Source organism: Lissotriton helveticus, chromosome 6, assembly GCF_964261635.1.
Source record: "Lissotriton helveticus chromosome 6, aLisHel1.1, whole genome shotgun sequence".
Taxonomy (NCBI): domain Eukaryota; kingdom Metazoa; phylum Chordata; class Amphibia; order Caudata; family Salamandridae; genus Lissotriton; species Lissotriton helveticus.
This window is the reverse complement of record NC_136067.1, coordinates 172,242,095-172,263,312: the sequence shown is the minus strand read 5'-3', so window position 1 is coordinate 172,263,312 and position 21,218 is coordinate 172,242,095. Positions and strand designations below refer to the sequence as shown.

Below are 21,218 nucleotides of genomic sequence, written 5' to 3'. Positions count from 1 at the left end.
TACTACTGAGTGGAGGTAAAAAAACTACTATTTATATTGCCCTAATATACTTGGATATAAACGTTAATGCCTAGATTTAGATCAACCATAGTACAATATCTATGTGTACACAGCATGTTTCGATCGAAGTTTTGTATGCCAGCATTGCATAGATTTCTGATCCCTACAAATTTGTCCATAGTGCTAATGCGCTGGTGACATATTGAGGAACATGAGACTAACATTAATTTTAGGGCAAGTGCTGAAGAGTTTCTGAATGCTAATGCCAAACAGGTCACCACAGATATCTAAATGCAAAATTATTTTCTCCTTACCTATACCTAGAGCTTAATACCAACCATAAACAGTTTCATTCATCCCTAGTCATTACGATCAAGCAGTTGATGTACCGCAATGTGACTTGTGCTGATTAATTGAAAGAAACAGAAAGCCAATGGATTATAATTTCATCATCTGTCATATTATTTCAATACCAATTCATGTTTAAAAAATTGCTATAAAAATGTAATACTTAACTGGATTTCTGATTGTGGGTATGTGATGTTTGCAAAATTGTTTTTTGCCGAATTTCAAATTTGCCAAGTTTTCCGAAAAAAAAAAGTTCAAAATATTATGCATAAGGTTTGCCTTGCAGTTGATAATTACAACAAAACCTATCTTTCCGCATGAAAAAATTGCAGGAAAAGTAACTCAAACAGTTGCACCAAACCTCGCCAACAGAACCTCTGTTTACAATTAGTTCAATTCCCTTATAACAATTAACCTTCCCCAGATAGATCCTACACTCGTATGGTCTATAACGTGCTTTCTATCAATCATCCTTCACCTTGTTGTTAGTGTAGTCAACATTCAGTTAGGAAAATAACTAAATAACCGCCTTTATTCCAGCAGATCCGCCGTTTGCCTTCAGTTCAATACTAACAATCGACCTTCCTCTGAAAGATCATATGATGGTACGGCCTAATATGTGCCTGCAATAATAATTCCTCAACTTGCTGATAGCACAGCCAGCAACTAGTTAAGAAAATTATCAAAGAAGCCTCCCACCCCCTTTCTCGAGAAGGATGTGGCCAATTCTAAAAGATGGATTATCAATGCCGTTGATTCTATGCTGCGGCTAAAACCTCAGGTGGCGAAACTAACTAGCCCTCGTCCCCTTGATTCTCCCCCTGGTTAAGAGAAGAGAAGTGCAGATGTAAAAATCTGGAGCAAACATGGAGAAAGTCCGATTGCCAGGAGGTCCACGATCATAAAGAAGCACCAATACATTTTAGCAAATCTTCTCGTAGAGCTCAGAGAGTGTATTCCTCCTCTCCAATCTCGGTGGCTTTAAAAACTTCACACGAAGCATCCAAAATGTGATTCCTTTCTTTCACCTGAGGCCACAAAAAGTAATTTTGGTCCTTCCTGCGAACTTTGCAATGACATTTTTTCATGACAAAGTTCAGCAAATGTATGCAACCTTCGCTATAAGAACTGTACCTGAGGCACAGGTAAACACCACCCCAACTGAAAGTCATCTACTCCAATTTTCTCATGATTGCAGAAGACGTTTGAGGGAACTGTAGAAATTAAATCTGGAACCCCAGCAGACCCTTGCCACCATCAATCCTGTGCTCAATAACATTTTGAAAATCTCTTTAGAAGGTGGTCATTTCCCCCTGGACTGGAAACTAGCTTTTCTTTTGCCCTTACTTAAGAAACTTAACGAAGATCCCGCTATACTGAATCATTTTAGACCCACCTCCCTGCTGCCGGCACCGGGCAAAATCCTGGAGAAACTGGTAACTGGCCAGCTTTCTTCCTCTGTAGAATTTAAATGCCTGCTTCAGGACTGAAACTGCCTTATTGGAGGTGACAGATTAAATCAGACATCACCTGGACTACGGACGTTCAGCTAGGGTGGTTCTGTAGAACCTATCTGCAGCATTCTATAGAGTCTTACATGCCACCCTTTATAGACCGATTTAGACTGGGAGACATCAGAGGCAGGGACTTTTCTTGCCAGAAGTCTTTTGTGGCGGACAGATCACAGCGGGATTATCTCCATCCTAAACCCCTTCTATATAGAGTCCTTCAGAGCTCTGCTTTGAATTGTTACATAGTAATTTACACACATCTGGGTGTGAATTCAATTCTCTTTATTAAGTGGAGGTCCTGTAACCTCCAGCAGCCCACAGCTCAACTAACTGCCAGCTCCTAAGATTCTCTACCTTAACATTCCATATTACATCACAAGTAGGAAGCCTTAGTACACATCTTTTCCTTACAAAATGTGGAAAAAATATTATAAGATCACATATAGAAACTTCAAGTCACAAATTACAAAAAATGGAATAGACCATTAATACCTGGAAACTTCAAGACACACAACGGATTTGAATTAAGAAATAACTGTACTAGACAGTGTCCACTTCACTCATCCAGTCCAATCACCTTGCTCAGACTTCCAAAACTCCATTCATTACCACCCTCCAACACAACTACATTCTTTTTTACTCCAATCACCATACTAGGTATAGAATACTTGCTTCCCCCTTTTTAAAAAAAAACATTTCTGCCTTCCTTGTCACTACCAAGTCTCCACACTTACAGTACATTTGCTTCACGCTATCTTTATAATCATATACTGGTTTGCTCATTCTGTTTTTCTCTCACTCTCAATTTCATGGCCTCCCTGATCAACCCAAATGTGTCACTTATCTTGCAACAAGGCTACATGGGTAAGACGAGTCAGTCTCTTGGATGCGTCCACTTTTTCTTGAAACAAAAAGTTTCTTAGCTTGATTTTGTATATTTCACAAAACATTCACAAACTTAATCGATTTGTAATTCCATGAATTTATTCATTCATTTTTTTCAATCTTCAATAGCAATTTCATTAGTTCATCACAGAATGTGGAGTGAGTCTATGAGCCCAGATCATTTTGTCCAACTCATCCTTCCAAGGCAATCCATTCACTACAGAAAGCTGAATGTTTTCCATTAGGATACAGTTTACTCTCTTAAACAAACCATTCGCGTGTGGCCTAAATAGTGCCACTTTCTCATGCCCGATACCCATTTGCTTCAAGAAATGTGGTAATAACTCTAGGAATTCCTTCCTACATGAAGATGTCTTTAGGAATCTTCACAACACATTCAGTTGATTTGTGTTCCATACTCTTCACCACAAACCATTTACTGTGATAATCTACACTGACAGCTAGAAATCGATCTCATTGTCCAATTTTGTCCACTGGATCAAATAAAATCCATTGCCAAATGTTCCCACGGTATCTCAGGCAGCTCCTTGCAACTCAAATGTGGTTCTCTAGTCACCTTGATCTTTTCAGTATTACCACACGCACTGCAATCTCTCACCTTATCCTCCACTTCTCTATCCATTCCCGGCCACCTGAAAAATTGTCTCCACCTTCTTTCATTTAGACTTCTACCCAGATGTCCTTCATGTCCTTTATCAATCAACCTCGCCCTTAAATTGCTTGGTGGAATAACACGATAACATCGTAGTACTTTGAACCCACAAATACTGAACTCATCCTTGACCACACTGTATGGTTTAATTCTTTGACTATCTCCGCCATCCTGATTCCAGCCACCACTAATAAGATGCTTCAACCCTCCATAAGCTTCATCCTCCGCCACAGTTTGTCACCAATCACCTTCGGTCAATACAAATGTCACAACATCCTTTTCTTTTTCCTCCCCATTATACCAACTGTCCTCTATTGGCATTTGGGACAAACAGTCAATAACAACATTTTTCTTTCCCTTAACATATTCCACCACAAAATTGAAATTCATTATTGACAGTAACCATCTTGTTATTCTTGGTGTCACACCACCCTCTAAACCTTTACCATACTTGAATATGTGCAATAAAGGTTTGTGATCTGTACAGACCGTAAAGGGTAAACCCCATAGATAATACTTAAAATGGTTTATCCCCCAACAACACACCAATGCCTTTTTCTCAATAGTGGAATAATATCATTCCGCTTCATGCAATCTCCTGGACGCATATCCTATTACCATTTGCTGCCCATCCACTCTCTGGGACAACACGGCTCCCAATCCAATGTTACTGGCATCAGTGGTAACCTTAGTTTTGTAATTCACATTAAAAGTGACACAGTGATGGTGACCTACTAATAGAATGTTTGATATCAATAAATGTACGTGCGCACACCATTCCCCATTCAAATAAACTCTTATTCTTTAGCAACATCCGCATGGGTTCAATTTTCTCAGTGAAATTACTTATACATTTGGAACAATACTCAGCAAGTTCCCAAAAATATTTTAACTGTTCCTTACTCTGGCACATCAGATTCAGCTTTAATGATGTTCTTCTTAGGCTCGATTCCCATTGCTGAAAATCATGACCTAAATAATACACTTTGTTTCGTTTTAATTTACATTTCAATCCTTGGCAACACTTCCCTAAACACCTCATCATGCTCCTTTTCTGACCACCAATATGTCATCCTGTAGGCTAAAAACCCAGAGAAAATACCCTGCATCATCCTTTGGAAGACAGCTGAGGCGGAAGCAAGTTCAAATGGCATCCCTCCAGATCGTAAATCTCTCAGAGAAGTGACAAACGAATTAAGTGGTCTTGATTAGTCATGCACATTCACCTGGTGGTAAGCCGATGACATGTCAAGTACACTAACCCATTTCCCTTCACCCATCATGCTTAACATTTCAGAAATATTTGGCAGTGAATGTCTGTCTACCCATATGTTCGGTTCAGTTACCTCAATCTTTCCACCATCTTTCGAAGCCACCACCACTAGAGATGACCACTCCGTTGACGACTCAATTGGTTCGAAGATTCCTTCTGCTAGAAATGTATCTAACTCTTTTGTAACAGTTCCCTCATCAAGTACGGTATGGACCGTACTCTATCCACCACAGGCACTGCTTTTTCCTTTAGGATTATTTTATGGGTGAAACCCTTCAATAATCCTAATTTTTCTGGGAAAACCGGAGGAAATGTAAGCACTAAATTCTCCCCTTCCTCGTTTTCCTGCACAACTGATTTGATGGTCATGAAGGGTTCTCATCAGCAATAGGATTTAAGACAATATTCAAATTTTTCTGGTGCTGACATCCCTGGAGATCTGAACCTTCCTTGGTTATATACACCTTTCCTCGCTCTTCACTGCTGTTGAATGCAATATTCTTCCACCTCATCCCCACAATTTCTATCCTACTGCTTTCATGTCAGATACCTGCAGCTCTTCTACATTCCATCTGAAGTATTCTTCGTAGGTGTTCATTCCGAGAGTGAATAAGCTACCCGAATCAACCAAGATCCGAATCCTTACTCCATCTAAAACCACATTGCAGTGCGGTTTCTTCAACTTGCAAGTGCTTTCCATCTTTACCTTTCCATCCTTTTCTGTATGCTTACCAAAATCCATTTATTGCGCTGGTTCTGCAATTTGATCCACTGACAACACTACTTTCTTTATGTCCTCGCACATGTTATCCATCACCTTAACACCTTGTAGTCTACCCTTCATCCTACAAACTTTAGCCAGGTGGCTCTTTCTACCACAACTCCTGCAAATAACCTTTCTGGCTCAACACATGGTAGTCTAATAATATGTATAGGACTACTGCACCTATAAAAAATTACAGTTCTTCACTCATTCACCAAACTCTTGTTCAACACATCTCCTGCTCCACCACTTGTTCCACAGCCAACTCCAACGCTAGTTCCATAAGTCTTCATCTTGTTTTTCTTTTCCATTTCTTCACCTCAACAACACCTTCCTCCCCAACTTCCCTCACTTTTATTGTCAGTGTCCATGCCCTTCAGCAACATTTACGTATCCTCCATACTTCTTGTAATCTGAATTGTCTCAGCTAAATTAGAATCCCTTGCAAACAATTTTTCCTTTACCCGTTTATTACTTGTGCAACATACAATTTGTTCTCCAATTAAACATTGTCAAATCTTGGAATGGACAGGTGATAGGAAACCCTCTTAATGCACCACATAACTCAAAATGTATTTTTCCTCCCTCTGGACACGAAAAAAAAACTTGCGTCTTTCAAGATTGGTATTTACCTTTGGAATGAAGAGCTCATCAAGCATCATTAACGGCATGTCATATACATTTGAAAGCTTGACCGTTCCCAACACCTAATGATCCCACCAGTAAATCATCATAAACTCGTCTTCCCTCTGTTCCTAAATGATGCAGGAGAATTGCCTGCTTTCTAATTGGTCCATATTTGTCCCCTCCAATTGCCAACATATAGGTTAAAAACATATTTTTCCATCTTTTGCCTTGAATTACCGGTTCACCAGGTGTAGGTAGAAAAGTAGGAGGTGCCATCATACTTTGCTCAGCCATCCTGTAAATGTAATTCAATACAATAAACTAAATTAATTAACAAAAAGAACTAATATAACAAATGAATACAACTAACATAATATAAAATAAGAACACTCCTATGAAGAAGGAATGTGCACTAGTCTTTTGTCTATTAGAACACTCCTTGTAGTATGAAGGTCTCTTGTTTCTGTGAAGAATAGTTTTGTATCTATTATTATATCATAGTCCTTCTATTGTTCAATCCTGCTTGTGGAGATGAACTCGCTAAAACAAACATGTAGGTGAGATTCAACATCATTGCATGAGCATATTTTCTTTTCATAGATTACAAGAATTGCCAGGCCGATCCTTTTTACTTGAAAGTGTGCTTCCACAAAAGTCGGTGGTAGCCAAAGGTCTCAGTCACGTACAGCAACCTGCTCAGTATGAAAGGCGCTCAAGAGTAGGAAGAAGCTACGTGAGGCATCACAAGCACAATGAAAATCCTCGCTCTAAGGAGACGCCCTTGAGTGCTTTTTCTTTCCTCATAATGTCGCCAATCGAAACTGCATTTTAATATTTAGTTTCACCATCTGAACCTTTGTTTAAGATTCACTTTCCCCGAATTTGTCGTTTTAACAACTAGCGTACTCCACATAACGCTAATAGGAGCACGTTAAAAACATGAAGCTCTTGAGTGCATGGTCCTTTAAAAATGTCAGAGAAAATTTCCGTTTTTTCCTTCACTTTTGTGTAGCAATCCTGAATTCACTATTTAAAGCGCTTTCATAATCCTCTGAACTGCACTGGTCTACACTTCCAATACTGAAACTGACAATGACTTGCCTTTCCTTAAACTTAAGCTTTCCTTAAGCTCTTCAGGGGTGGAGGTCACAGGATAGATGTCCGTCCCCTGCATGGACACTCGTCACCAAAATATGTAGTAATTTACAAACACCCAGGTGTGAATTCAATTATCTTCATTAAGTAGAGATCCTGTAACCTCCAGCAGCTCATAGCTCAACTAAAGGCCAGCTCCAGAGATTCTCTACCTTAAAATTCTATATTACTTCACAAGTAGGATGCATTCCTACACCTACTCTCTTTAATCTATATTTAGCACCACTAGCCCAGCTGATTGAATCTTGGGGTGTACAGGTGGTGGTCTTATGTGCACGACACCCAGCTCTTCTTGTTGTTTCAGAAGCATTCGGATTATGCCCTTATTAAGCTTAAGGAGTGACTTAAGGTAGTTGCTGTCTGGATGGATGCCTTCTTCCTTAAATTAAACTCAGACAAAACAAAAGTCTTTTTTTACGTCCAAGTTGCCCCCCCCCCCCCCCCCCACGCCCCCTCCCTCAGCCTGTGGTGGCCCGAGGAAGCTAATCCCCCTCCAGCTCACACCTCCACTGCTGGGAACGTGGAAATAGTATTTGATTCCAACCTCTCTTTTTCAATTCAAATTAAACAAGTCGCATTAGTCTGTTTTGTTAAACTCAAATCTTTGAAGAACCAGCTACGGTTGGTCCCGAAGGATGCGTGAAAAACGGTGGTCCCCATTTTTTTAACCTCCCATTTAGACTAGGCTAACAGCCTCTATTTGGGCCTTCCTAATTTGAAGACGCTAGGTGGTTCAAAATGCAGCAGCAAGACTGATGCTGCAAGTTCCCTAACAGCAGTCTACATAGCCTCATCTGAAGCAACTACATTGGCTGTCAGTTACTAATCGCATCAAATGTAAAGCCCTTACTTTTGATTTTAGTGCTTTGGCTGGGGAGGTCACTTCTGATCTGAGGAAAAGACTTAGTCAATGCTAGCTATGAAGATCGCTTGGATTGGATAATCTCAACTACTGCAGGCCCCAAAACACAAAAAGTCTAGAGAGGCAGGGAGATCCTTCATGTTCCTCACGTCCAAACTTTGTAAAACACACTCCTAATTAGCCTTCGTAGTGCTGCCTCGGTCTCAACTTCAAAACAATATTTAAAAAACCTTTCTTTCTAATAAAGGTTAGTCCCCTCTGCACTGCCATCTTTTAATCAGTGTCACCTAGCCATAATGGGCCAGATGCTTCTGATGTAGCATCCGTGCACTGTATAAAAGTCTTTGATTGACTGAGTGATTTCTTCCAGCATTAACTCCCATTTTATAACCTCCTGCTAGTCTACCTACTCACTCTGAACCGCCTCCACACCTGCTCGAACCAGAGTTGGTTACCTCCAAACACTGATCAAGAACCCTGCCCCAGGTGTAAGTTTGTGAACCTCCCAATCCCCTTTCAACATCCAATTCATCCCATTGATTTAGACTGAACCCTTCATTACTTCCACCAATAACCCCCCAAAACTTTACCCCACCATGCTGGTCTAAGTTTTGAACATTTTCCAGACCATAAAGTTCATAATTTGCATTTCAGTGTTTCCTCTTCGACTATGCAAAACAGCCCTACAAAAGCACTCCTTTCACATGAGTAGTATATAGGGATACCTTCACATCAACTCTGGCCTTAAATTTGACAGGTCTGGCCGCAAACTGCTGGCAGGAAATGTGACAGGTCTAGTTTTAAATTGGACATGTCTGGTCTTAAACTCTGGCCTTAAATTTGACAGGTCTGGTCGCAGACTGCTGGCCACAAACACTCTGGTTTTAAAATGGGTGACATGTAGAGTTAGTCCCAAAAGTGACAGGTTTGGCTGCAAAACATGGGGTAGTTGTGTATGTGTTTAAAAAGTGCATAGAAAAAGTGTGTGTGCATGTAGTAGGGAAATGTCTGGGCATGTTTAAAACTGGGGGGTTTACAGACAGCTGTTGTTTGAACAGTTGCTGAGCAGTCCTGAGTCCCCATCCCAGGGCCTGGGAGGTGTTTTTATTTTTGAAAAAAGGGTCTTTCTTAAGAAGCAGCTGATCGTAAAAGGGGAGCTTTAAAATGTAGTTGGTGGGAAACCCATAGCATGTTTTAAAAGCACAACCACGGTCAGTTTCCCAGGAATGCTTGGGCATGTTATAAAATAATAAACCACAGCCACCCCTGAGCTCTGAGATGCGAAAAAAGACAGGTGGTCTGTAGAGCCATAGCTTCCTAGGAGACCCCTGAAACAGGGTGACAGCTGTTAGGATGTAATAAACACATCGCAAAGCCCAGGGTTCCCAAAATTGACAGGCCTGGCAGGAAAATTGACAGGCTAGTCCCAAAATTGACATGCCTGGCAGGAAAATGGACAGGCTAGTCCCAAAATTGACAGGGCTGGCAGGAAAATTGACAGGTCTGGTGTTAAACTGGTGGCCTTAAACAAAATGACAGGTGGTGGGGTTTGGGACTGGAGATAGAGCCTGTTCCCAGGATAAGGGCCAAACAGCTTTAACACCTGAGGCCCATTATTAAGGATTCCTGCACAAATACCCATTCAAAAAACCTTGGGGAGCGGCTTGCCTGGATTGTTTTGCTGCACAGAGCCACCCCAGGAACCTAAGGCAAGAATGGACCTGAGCCACTTATCCCAGATTGACGCCGCCTGCTACAGTGTAATGGAGGTAAATACGGGATGGCGCAATGCTGTATGTTTATGGGTGTTATTTAAAGTATTAGGGGTGTACATTCAGGGTTAACAAAGCTGTAGTTTAAAAAAATGCTAAATAGTACTATGTAGGCTGGTATGTACGCTGTTTTAATTATTCTTTAAGGCGATGTGATATGTTTAACGTGAATAATGTTGTCAATGAAGTTGTTTTTAAAAGGCACAATTTGCAATGTAGATGTATTTAAAAAGGTGTAAAGGGTTGTTACGTCTGTGACACAGATGGTGGGAGTAGTGTAAGAGTGAGCGAGTACCCTATATAATATACAATGCATACATGTCAAAATAAATAATACAGGTCTGTACTCACCAAGCCGCTGTTATGGGCGTGTCAGAAGCAGTGGTATGTTGTCCTTGTAGGAGATCCTGCAGGGTGTTCCGCCAGTATGTATGGCCAGGCTGTAGTGTGACCATGGTTGTCTGGATCTGTATGTGGCTTGCAACCCCTTTATTTATAAATAAAAATGACCCCTGAGCCCCATGGGTTCCCTGGAAGGCTCTGGACCGTGTGGCCTGTGGTGTGAGGCCCAGTTTTAAAAATAAGTCCTGAGCCCGCTTGAGGATGGCGCTGCTCGGAGGCATTTGGGTGGGCTCCAGAGGTTGTGGTGTCGGTGTGGGGCCTGAGGCCCCCGTTTTGAAAATAAACCCAGAGCCCGCTTGAGGATGGCGCTGCTCGGGGGTATTTGGGTGGGCTCCAGAGGTCGTGGTGTCGGTGAGGGGCATGAGGCCCCCGTTTTGTTGCACTCGGTTTGATCACTTGAGAGCACGGAGTGAGCGGCTCGAGCACACCGCATGTATAGTTGGAATTCAGCAGGAGACGGAGCACACCGCCAATATGATTTCAGGCGCTCTGCAGTGATTGCACCATGTGTGCTCGTTGATTTAAAACTACGATCACCCCTATTGGCTCAGTTAACTATTGTGCCAATCTTGTGCTCCAAGTCTCATTTTAATTGGATAATTTTAGCTACGTTTTAATTAGCCAGTTTCTGGTACTTACAAGCTCATATATTGGCTGCAGGGAAGAGCATTCCTATTGACAACACTTGTATGCCTTTTAATTGGCGGTCATGTTTGCCAGTTCATTTCACCTACAACTATCCTTACAGCCTAGAAGTGCTACCTGTGGTACGTGAATTCTCAAGAAATATTTTGCATTTACTTAATAACTACTCTACCTGTGAATTAGGAATACAATTTGAGCCGCCAGTTAAAAATGTTACAGAACAAAGGGGACCCTCCTATGACAAGGACAAAATGAAAAGAAGTATTTGGGTTACACATAGGCTTTTGATGGGGGAAAGATTGGGAGCACAAAGTAAGAAAACATATTACTGCATTGTTTAGGCTCTGAGGGCCAAGTTGTTTTCAGAACTTTACCGTAAGTTGTACCATTGGAGGGTCAAAGTGGCATTGATGTGTGGGATGAGGCGCTATGTCCTCCTCACGGACAGAGTGGTCGCTCCCTGTGCTCCTAGCTACAACTTGGTATCGTAGCGCCGCTTCGCTGAAAAGATCTCTGCCTTAACTGAATTTGTCTTTGCCTGCTGTGTGCTAGCGCTTTGCATTATCAGCGCTATAGATATTAATATTGATTCTGGTTGTGTGCTTATACTGTCATTGGCTGGGCATCGTAGCGCCGCTTTGCTGAAGAGATCTCTGCCATAACTGTAACTGTATTTGCCTGCTGTGTACTAGCGCTCTGCATTATCAGCGCTATACTGATTCTTAGCTGTGTATTTACTCTGTCTGCGCGCCTGCCAATAGCGCTACGCTCCGCTCCTCCCCCCGCCTCCATTTTGTTGATCTGTTGTCCTCCTCGTGTGCCCGACCCGCCTCCCAGCTGACACGCCCTCGCCCCTCCCCCTCCACCATCCATATATGACAGTAGTTCCCGCGCGCAGCGTCTACGCGCAGCGTCCGCGCCCAACCCGCGCCGAAGGTGCGCCAAAGGTAAGCCCGTCTACGCCCGTCCGCGCCTGGACCGCGCCCAGCGCCAGACCCCCTGCCCCTCTCGCCGCCCACCCCCCCCGCATTACCTACGATGCCGCCACCCTCCTAGCCCTTAACCCCGGCCGCGCCCCCACCTGCGTCCAAGCCGCTCCTGGACGCACCCATGGACCTTTCTCCTGCTACTCCTGCAAATTCAGCAGCACCGTCACCAACACCGCTACGACCACAACACAGATTCCCGACCCCAACCACCTAGAATGCATCCTTCTCAACACCCGCTCGGTCCACAGGCACGCCATTGACCTTTGGAACCTACTAGACACCATCTCTCCTGACGTCGCCTTCCTAACGGAAACATGGATGAACGCTTCCTCCGCCCCTGACATCGCCATCGCCATCCCTGATGACTATAAGATCACACGCAAGGACCGCACCGACCATACAGGAGGTGGAATCGCTATCGTCCATAAGAAAACAATCCGCATCTCAACCAGCTCTGATGCCAACCTCGCCAACTCCGAACACCTTCACTTCCAGATCCACATCGACCCCAAGACCACACTCAGAGGCACCCTCCTCTACAGACCACCAGGTCCACGCGCAAAATTCAGTGAAGACATCACGGACTTCATCACCCCACACGCGCTCCCCTCCAAAGACTACATCCTTCTGGGAGACCTCAACTTTCACCTTGAAAAGATCAACGACCGCAACACCGCCACCCTCTTAGACAACCTCGACAACCTCGGACTTAAACAACTGGTCACTTCCCCCACCCACATCGCAGGTCACACTCTCGACCCCATCTTCACCTCCAGCAACCATGTCTCCTTCAGCCACACTACGGACCTCCTCTGGACTGACCACAGCTGCGTTCACTTCACCTACAACAAGCCGAAACCCATCATCCACCTCCAACCAACTCTACAAAGAAACTGGAACAAAATCACCACAGAACAGATCTCCACATCGCTCCTTCAAACCTCCCCAGCCCTCTTTTCTAACGCCAACGAAGCCGCCTCCAACCTCACCCTTTGGTTATCCAACACCGCCGACACCTTAGCACCACTGAAAAAACGTCAACACAAACTTGGCATCAAGAAGGCCGCATGGTTCAACGACGACCTCAAGAAGTCCAAGAAACTATGCCGCTCCCTTGAAAAGGCCTGGAAAAAAGACCCATCCACCAGCAACAAGGACGCCTTCAAAAGCGCCATCCGTACTCACCACCAACTGATCCGAAAAGCCAAGAAAACAGCATTCAAAGATCGACTTGACAACAACGCCCACAACAGCAAGGAACTTTTCAACATCGTCAAGGAATTTTCCAACCCCTCGGCCAACTCCAACGACATCACCCCCTCTCAAACCCTCTGCGATTCCCTAGCCTCTTTTTTCCACAACAAGATTGCTGACATCCACAACAGCTTTGACAACCAACCCGGAAGCCAACCCACCCTACCATCAGCTGACCATCTTCCCCCCGTTAACACCCTTAACGCCTGGAAGCCAATCTCCACTGAGGACACCATCCGCCTGATGAACTCCATCCACTCTGGATCCCCCACAGACCCATGCCCTCACCACATCTTCAACAAAGCAGACTCCGTCATAGCTCTGCACCTCCGAGACGTCATCAACTGCTCCTTCAACTCCGCTACCTTCCCAGAAGACTGGAAACACGCTGAACTCACCGCCCTTCTGAAAAAACCAACAGCAGACCCCACCGAACTCAAAAACTACCGCCCCATCTCGCTCCTTCCATTCCCGGCCAAAGTCATCGAGAAAGCCGTCAACAACCAACTCGCCGCCTTCCTCGAAGCCAACAAATCCCTCGACCCCTCACAATCTGGCTTCCGAGCCAAACACAGCACTGAGACCGCCCTCATCGCAGCAACAGACGACATTCGAACTCTGCTGGACAATGGAGACACAGTCGCCCTCATCCTCCTCGACCTCTCTGCAGCCTTCGACACAGTCTGCCACAGCACCCTTTTACAACGCCTCAGAAACATCGGAATCCAAGGAAAGGCACTGGAATGGATCACTTCGTTCCTCACCGGAAGAACCCAGAGAGTCCGCCTCCCACCTTTCAAGTCCGAGGCCACCGAAGTCATCTGTGGCGTACCACAAGGATCCTCACTCAGTCCCACCCTCTTCAACGTATACATGAGCCCCCTCGCGGCCATCGCCCGCCAACACAACCTCAACATCATCTCTTACGCGGATGACACTCAACTGATCCTATCTCTCACCAAGGACCCCAGCACCGCCAAAACTAACCTACACGAAGGAATGAAAGAAGTCGCCGAATGGATGAAACAAAGCCGCCTGAAACTGAACTCAGACAAAACAGAAGTCCTCATCTTAGGTAAATCCCCCTCTGCATGGGACGACTCCTGGTGGCCGGAAGCCCTCGGAAATGCACCCATCCCGACAGACCACGCACGGAACCTTGGCGTCATCCTGGATTCTTCACTCTCAATGAACAAACAAGTCAGCGCCGTATCCTCTTCCTGCTTTAACATTCTTCGCATGCTCAGAAAAACATTTCGCTGGATCCCCTCCGAAACAAGGAAAACAGTCACCCACGCTCTAGTCACGAGCCGACTGGACTACGGAAACACCCTCTACGCAGGTACCACCGCTAAACTCCAGAAAAAACTACAACGAATCCAAAACGCCTCAGCCAGGCTCATATTAGACATCCCACGCAACGAACACATCTCTGGTCACCTTAAAGACCTCCACTGGCTACCCGTCAATAAGAGGATTACTTTCCGACTGCTTACCCACGCACACAAATCACTCTACGACATCGGACCAGATTGCCTCAACTCTCGACTGTCCTTTTACACCCCCTCCCGACAACTTCGCTCTTCCAGCCAAGCCTTCGCCACTGTACCTCGCATCAACAAGACCACCATGGGAGGCAGATCCTTCTCATACCTGGCTGCCAAAACATGGAACTCACTCCCCGCTTACCTCCGCCTCACCCAGAATCACCTAGCGTTCAGAAAGCAGCTTAAAACGTGGATATTTGACAAATAATCCTCCTCCCCTTCCTAAGCGCCTTGAAACCCTCTGGGTATGTAGTGCGCTATATAAATGTTATGACTTGACTTGACTATGGAGGATAGGTTACGGATTTAAACCAACTTTGAGCAATGCGTTGAACAGAATAAAGTTTTATACTCATGGAAGGGGAATTGTTTGATGAATTTCTTACTGCTTTAAAGGATCTTTCCATGGCATGCAAGTCTGGTCCCATGATCAGTGAGATGATTAAGGATCAAATAACTGTACATGTCAAAAGTAAAAATTCAGGAACAGTTGTGGGTCATGAGGGACCCCAAGTTACAAGATGCCATTACTTCTGCTAAGAAAGTTAGAAAACCACAGCTGGTATGCACTCAATTAAATCAATATGAATAGCAAATTCAAACAATAATACACTTAGAGAATTTTAGTGTGCACCAGAAGAGAAGGTACAGCCCACCTTCTATTGGAAAAGAGGAAAAACTAAGACAATTGTCGTAGCCTTCAAGTGCACTACTATAAAGCACTCCGATGGAGCATTTTACATTTTGTTCTGCAAGTAATCAAGTATTAGTAAATACAACTATAGGAGCATAGATCAAAAGACCAGAATTGTTAACGGTAAACAATGAAGTAGTGCAAGAATAGTAGTTGATGGCTCAAACAAAACTTTTATTGAGCAACCTTCATCAGCCTCCCAAAGATAACAATCAGTTGTGAAGAAAACAAGTTAACAGTATCTCAAAGATTATAGGTGAGTCCCAAGGCATTTCGTACATAAACAACTGCCCTCAAGGGGAATCTACAAATGAATAAACAATGGTTCGATATTTGTATCCTAGATTAAACAAAGACAGTAAGATCATAGCAAGAGTTCATATGTGGTAACAGTGAATGTAGCAGTTGTAACCAGTAGAAGAGAAACCTCCAAGGTCTTTTAATCAGATAAGTAAGAGTTGGTGTGGCCCTGAAGAATAATAATAATAATAATGATAAGAAGAAGAAGAAAAGAAGGAAACCAAGAGTAACATCCGCCAACAAGTGAACAGCATGAGCCGAAGTCTGATTCCATAAGAAAAATGATCTGTTCCAAGAGAAACAGAGTCTCAAACAAAAATGAGGTGAAGTTGAGGATTCTAGAAAATCCAGTGTTTCATGCCACGTGAACCTCTACAAGGTCATGCAGTATGTAGTGAGCAAAGTGCCTAAATACCTGAAAATACGGAGTTCGCATAGCCCAAATGGCGGTGCCAAAATTATTCTTGTCACAATGTGAAAAGTAAAATGTCCACAGAGTCAGTCATACGTGGGATACCGTGAAGGACAAAGAAACGTGAACAATGTGTGGGTACATTCAAAGCATGCAAAAATTCACCACAAATAAATCACGAGAACCAATAACTCAGGGTGGAAAAACGGGCCGTGGAGGGAATGACCAGGTCCACGCGGCATGAATACCCAAATTGTAAAAAAATGCCAAAAGTGAATATGACTGATAACAGTCAGAATCAAAGAACAACCTAGCCTCTGCCGGCAGACACAACCAAATCGCTCATGCTTAGCAGTATGAAGTGGTGCTGGACCACGCCCATAATTAACAGGAGTTCAAAAAGCCAATCAGCAACGCTTCTCGTAAACAAGTCCATGCTGGAAATCATGCGAGTGGTAATGAAACAAGCGAGCGTGTGACCCAGAAGTTGAAATAGAAAAGGATCTTAAAGCCGCAGTGCTTCAAGTGAACGCAAGTAAAACTGACCAAATCAATAAATTTACATGCAGAGAGTGCGGGAGAAAAAGTGCATTAAAGGCTGTGTCCAATAGGGTGAACAGTGGAAGAGGTATATGCACAATTTAATAGAATGAGCTACCGGGTAAATAGATCTTCTATAATCAAAAAGTCATGACACTATGCCCGTGTCTCTCTGCCTGTTTTTGCGTTCTGTTGCTTAGTTTCCCCCGTTTTTTGTGACATTTCTGCCCTTCTTGTGACCTTTTCCCCTCTGTGCCACTCGTTTCCCCCGTTTTCTGTGACCTTTATTACTCTTCCTGTGACCTTTTGCCTTCTGTGCCACGTTTCCCCCTGTATTCTTGTGACTTTTTTTGCCCTTTTTGTGACCTTTCTGCCCTCTGAGCCACTCATTTCCCCTTCAATTGTTGTGCCCTTTTGCCTTCCGTTTCCTTCGTCGCCCCTCACCACCCCCGCAACTGCGTCCCCTGCAGCTCCGCCCTCCTGACTGCCCATTCGCTGCACCCGCCTCCCGCCTCCCAGCTGCTCCTCACTCCCACCTCCCCACACAAGCCTGTCTGCGCCCGCCCGCGCCTGGACCACGCCCAGCGCCAGAACCCCTGGCCCCGCACCCGCAACCACTACGACGCCAGCACACTGCACGCTCTCAGCCCCGGACGGACCCACAACTGCTTTGAGGCTGCCCCGAAACGCACACTCGATCCCTTCACCTGCCGGAACTGCAGCTACACCAGCCACAGAGCCAACACACCACCCGCCAAGAAAAATCTCAACCCCCTCCGATGCATACTACTGAGGACCCGCTCCGCACGCAAACACGCTGTCGAGCTCTGGGACCTGCTCAACACAACCTCCCCAGACATCGCTTTCCTGACAGAGACCTGGTTGAACAACTCCTCCGCACCAGACATCGCCATAGCCATAGCCATCCCAGACGGCTACAAGATCACCCGCAGAGACCGCACCAACGGAGTCGGAGGAGGAATTGCCATTGTCCACAAGAACAGCATCAGGGTCTCGACTAGCACCGACGACGTGCTCAGCACCGCCGAACACATGCATTTCCCGATCCACACAGACCCAAACTCCACCCTCAGAGGCACCCTCGTCTACCGACCCCCCGAACCCTGCCCCCAGTTCAGCGACTCCATCGCCGACTTCATCAGCACGCACGCCCTGACCTCCACCAACTACATCCTCCTCGGAGACCTGAACTTTCACCTTGAGAACAACAACGACAACAACTCCACAACCCTGATTGATAACCTTGCCAACCTTGGACTGAGACAACTCGTCACAACGCCCACCCACTCTGCCGGCCACACGCTCGACTCAGTCTTCTCCTCAAGCCCGCACGTCTCCGTCAGCCACACCACCGATCTCCTCTGGACCGACCACCGGTGCATCCACCACACACCACCTCACCCAACAGATTCCCCCCCCCCCCACCGCTGCTGGAGCAAAATCACCAAAGACCAACTACATGCAAACCTTGCTCACAGTCCACTCACCGAACCCTCCAACACCAACGTGACTGCCCACAACCTCAAGACGCACGATCAAGGACTGCACCAACACCCTCGCCCCGCTGAAGAAACCCCCCCACAGAGACATCAGCAAGAGGGCCAGCTGGTTCACCCCAGAACTCCTAGATTCCAAGCAAGCCTGCAGGAAACTAGAGAAGAAATGGCACAGTGAACAAACTCCGGACAGCTGATAGAGCGCGCAGGTCACCCGACTATAATTTTACCATATACGCATTGGGCCCATATATTTCAATTTACCATATTCATTAATCTGGTGACCTTACACTCTACTAACAGTAACCCTGCTCCTTCCTATTTAATTCCAGTGTACCCGACTTACCAATCCACTGTTACGGGTACCTAATGACCACAATGGATCAGGGAGCTAGCTGTAAAAGAAAGGCAGACACCAAAATACATATACTATAAATTTACTTGCACTCATATAATAACCACAAACTCAGGAAGTTTTAAATCCTTTATCTAAAATTCGTCAGTTTCATTAAGCATTAGGTTTACAGCCAATAAACTGTCAATAACTACAATTATAAAGAGCATGTATCCATATAGGAAATAAATCAGGCCAACCATTTAGGACTCGAATGGAAGGTAAGAACAGGGAACATGCTAGTAAGAATTTCAAGAATTTAAACTAGACGTAGAGTGAGTAAAGGACGGGGAAAGATAAGGAACATGCTAGAATGTATATTCTTCTATAATGCATATATTACGAGAATTTAGACAGTCTATAGAAACTTGAAGAGTAACAGGTAACTATAGGGAAGGTAAAAGTGGAACACGCTAATATTTCAGAGCAAATACTTCATTTAGCTTAAAGGAAGGTAAAGAGAAAGAACACCTATATTTCATGAACTGTATGCAGGAATGTACTTAAAGGATGGGAAAAATTGGAACATGCTAGTATAACAACTATGATATATGACCTTTTCATTTGTCAGTGCCAAAAGGAAACATGGAAAATCAACATGCAAGACCACGTTTTATTAAAGCAAGGATAGAAAGAAAGATGCAGAATAGATTTCCCAGCACTATATTTACCTAGCACGGTGGGAAGACCAACCCTGGCCACGGGTGAGTTAAGGACAGGAGAAACCTCAAGGAAGGACAGTCGCCAGTAGGCCAGCAGGTGCAGAATGGACACCCCAGGACAGGACAAGAAAACCAGATTAGGATCAGGATAGGACCACCAAGGTACGACCAGCACCCGCAGTTCGGAAGCAACGCCTGCGCTCCACCCTCTCTGCAGCTATCAGCCAGAACCCCGATTGGGTTATCGAATTCCCCAGCAAAGTGCTCCGCCAGCACTTAGTTTTAAAACCCCGCTTGGGTTTGTGGAAATTACGGACAGAGTGCTCCGCAGCGCTCTGTATCAGTCACCTATTGAGTGCGTTGGGTCAGTGACAGGTCAGCTATTCGGACAAGTCGGACAATTTCTCTAGCTAAACCAAGGCTAGTTATACTGTTTTCGGGTCAGTGTACCACCCCCCAAATGTTGCAAGTGTAAGAATCCCCAATTTCGATTGGTCCACAAGTAAGACAGGTCAATACACCAACCAGGATAAACTTCTACACGTCCAAATTTGCATCTTTTGGGACCGCCTATTGAATTTGGGGTTCCCATGACATATTCTACAAAATACAATGGAGGCTACAAAGATTATATACAATTGTGTCAGTTGCAGGACAGTTCAGCTTCGTCCTGCTGGGTCGCAGGTCACTTTCTCATGAGCATCTTGACTGTGGCTGCCAGCTGGCTGAGTTCCACTGGTACAAGGTTTTCTTCCCTCTGCCAGGATGACATGTGCAGTAAGGACTTCTAAGATGGAGTTTTGAATCCCTCCTAGGCCCAAAGGATTCGATACATGAAAAGTAAGCGAAAACAAATTAAAACACAGAAATAAATGAATACACTGTATACCAGGAATCCCTACATGGTTCCCCTTACTTTATTTTAACTATAGCATTAATATTAATGCCAAACGAACAACAGCGCAAAAGCGGCAGCACAAGCTTCGGCATGTGAGAACACAAAGCGGCCATCTTAAGTCGAATGCGCAAGCGCGAAAAGTTCCCACCAGAACTGCGAGTACGTCACGTGAGTGTGACCAACGCATGCGCAGAAGAAAACCCCGCCAAGCAGCGGCCATTTTAGTGACAAGCGTATTAAGGTTAATAAACACATATGCAAGCTTCTCTAGGACTCCCAAAATGTCAGAATAAAGGGGAAATTAGCAAGATAAACAGTTTTAGTTAGTTCATTATTGGTTATTCGAGGTTCTTGAATACAAGCAAGCCGCTTTACGTGCGAATTCTTGCTCCATCAATCCCCTCTTTGATGATATTTTATATAATCACAAATCAAAAATAGAACCAGATGCCAACTTTTCAGTTTGCCCAATTCAATTTCTTCAAACATTCGGTTCAATTTCTCTTTAGTCTCTTTATTAGGGTGAGAATTTTTCACCCTTTTATAAATCTGGTTAATCATTTCTTCTAATTCAAGTTCATCCACATTTCTCTTTACTCCTCTCTGGTTCACAGTATACTTTTTCTGGTGCTTTCGACATTTACAACAGACGAATATAATGAACACTACTAAACCTATTCCCGCAATGGGCATCAGTACCGTAATCAGAAAACTTCTACCTAAATTAGCAAACCAATGACCTACGGTGGAGACACCATCAGTAAGTCTCTTCCAAGCACTGTCAACCTCCAGTGGTTTGAGTTCCTTTGCCAAATTAGTAATGTTCCTTACATACCTTTGGATTTCCACACTTTTATCAGGTATGTAAGTGCAACAATGTTGCGCTTTCAACATTCTGCAGACTCCGCCCTCTTTTGCCAATAGAGTATGAAGGGCAAATCTGTTCTCTAAAACCATCGATCTGACCGCAACCATTTCGGTATTGACCATCAGGAAACCTCCAGCAGTGTTGGTAGATAACCGATCTACTACTGTTGACAATTTGCAAATTTTGTGTGTGTTCAGAACCACTCCCACTGCAGGTATTATTGCGCT

At 44.5% G+C, this 21,218-nt stretch overlaps 1 protein-coding gene across 1 annotated transcript in view; it reads right to left on the bottom strand.

Annotated features, from left to right (window-relative positions):
* Positions 1–21,218, bottom strand: part of NEIL2 (nei like DNA glycosylase 2) — a 301,109-nt gene that overhangs the window by 83,887 nt on the left and 196,004 nt on the right. The gene's annotated exons all lie outside the window — the stretch shown is intronic.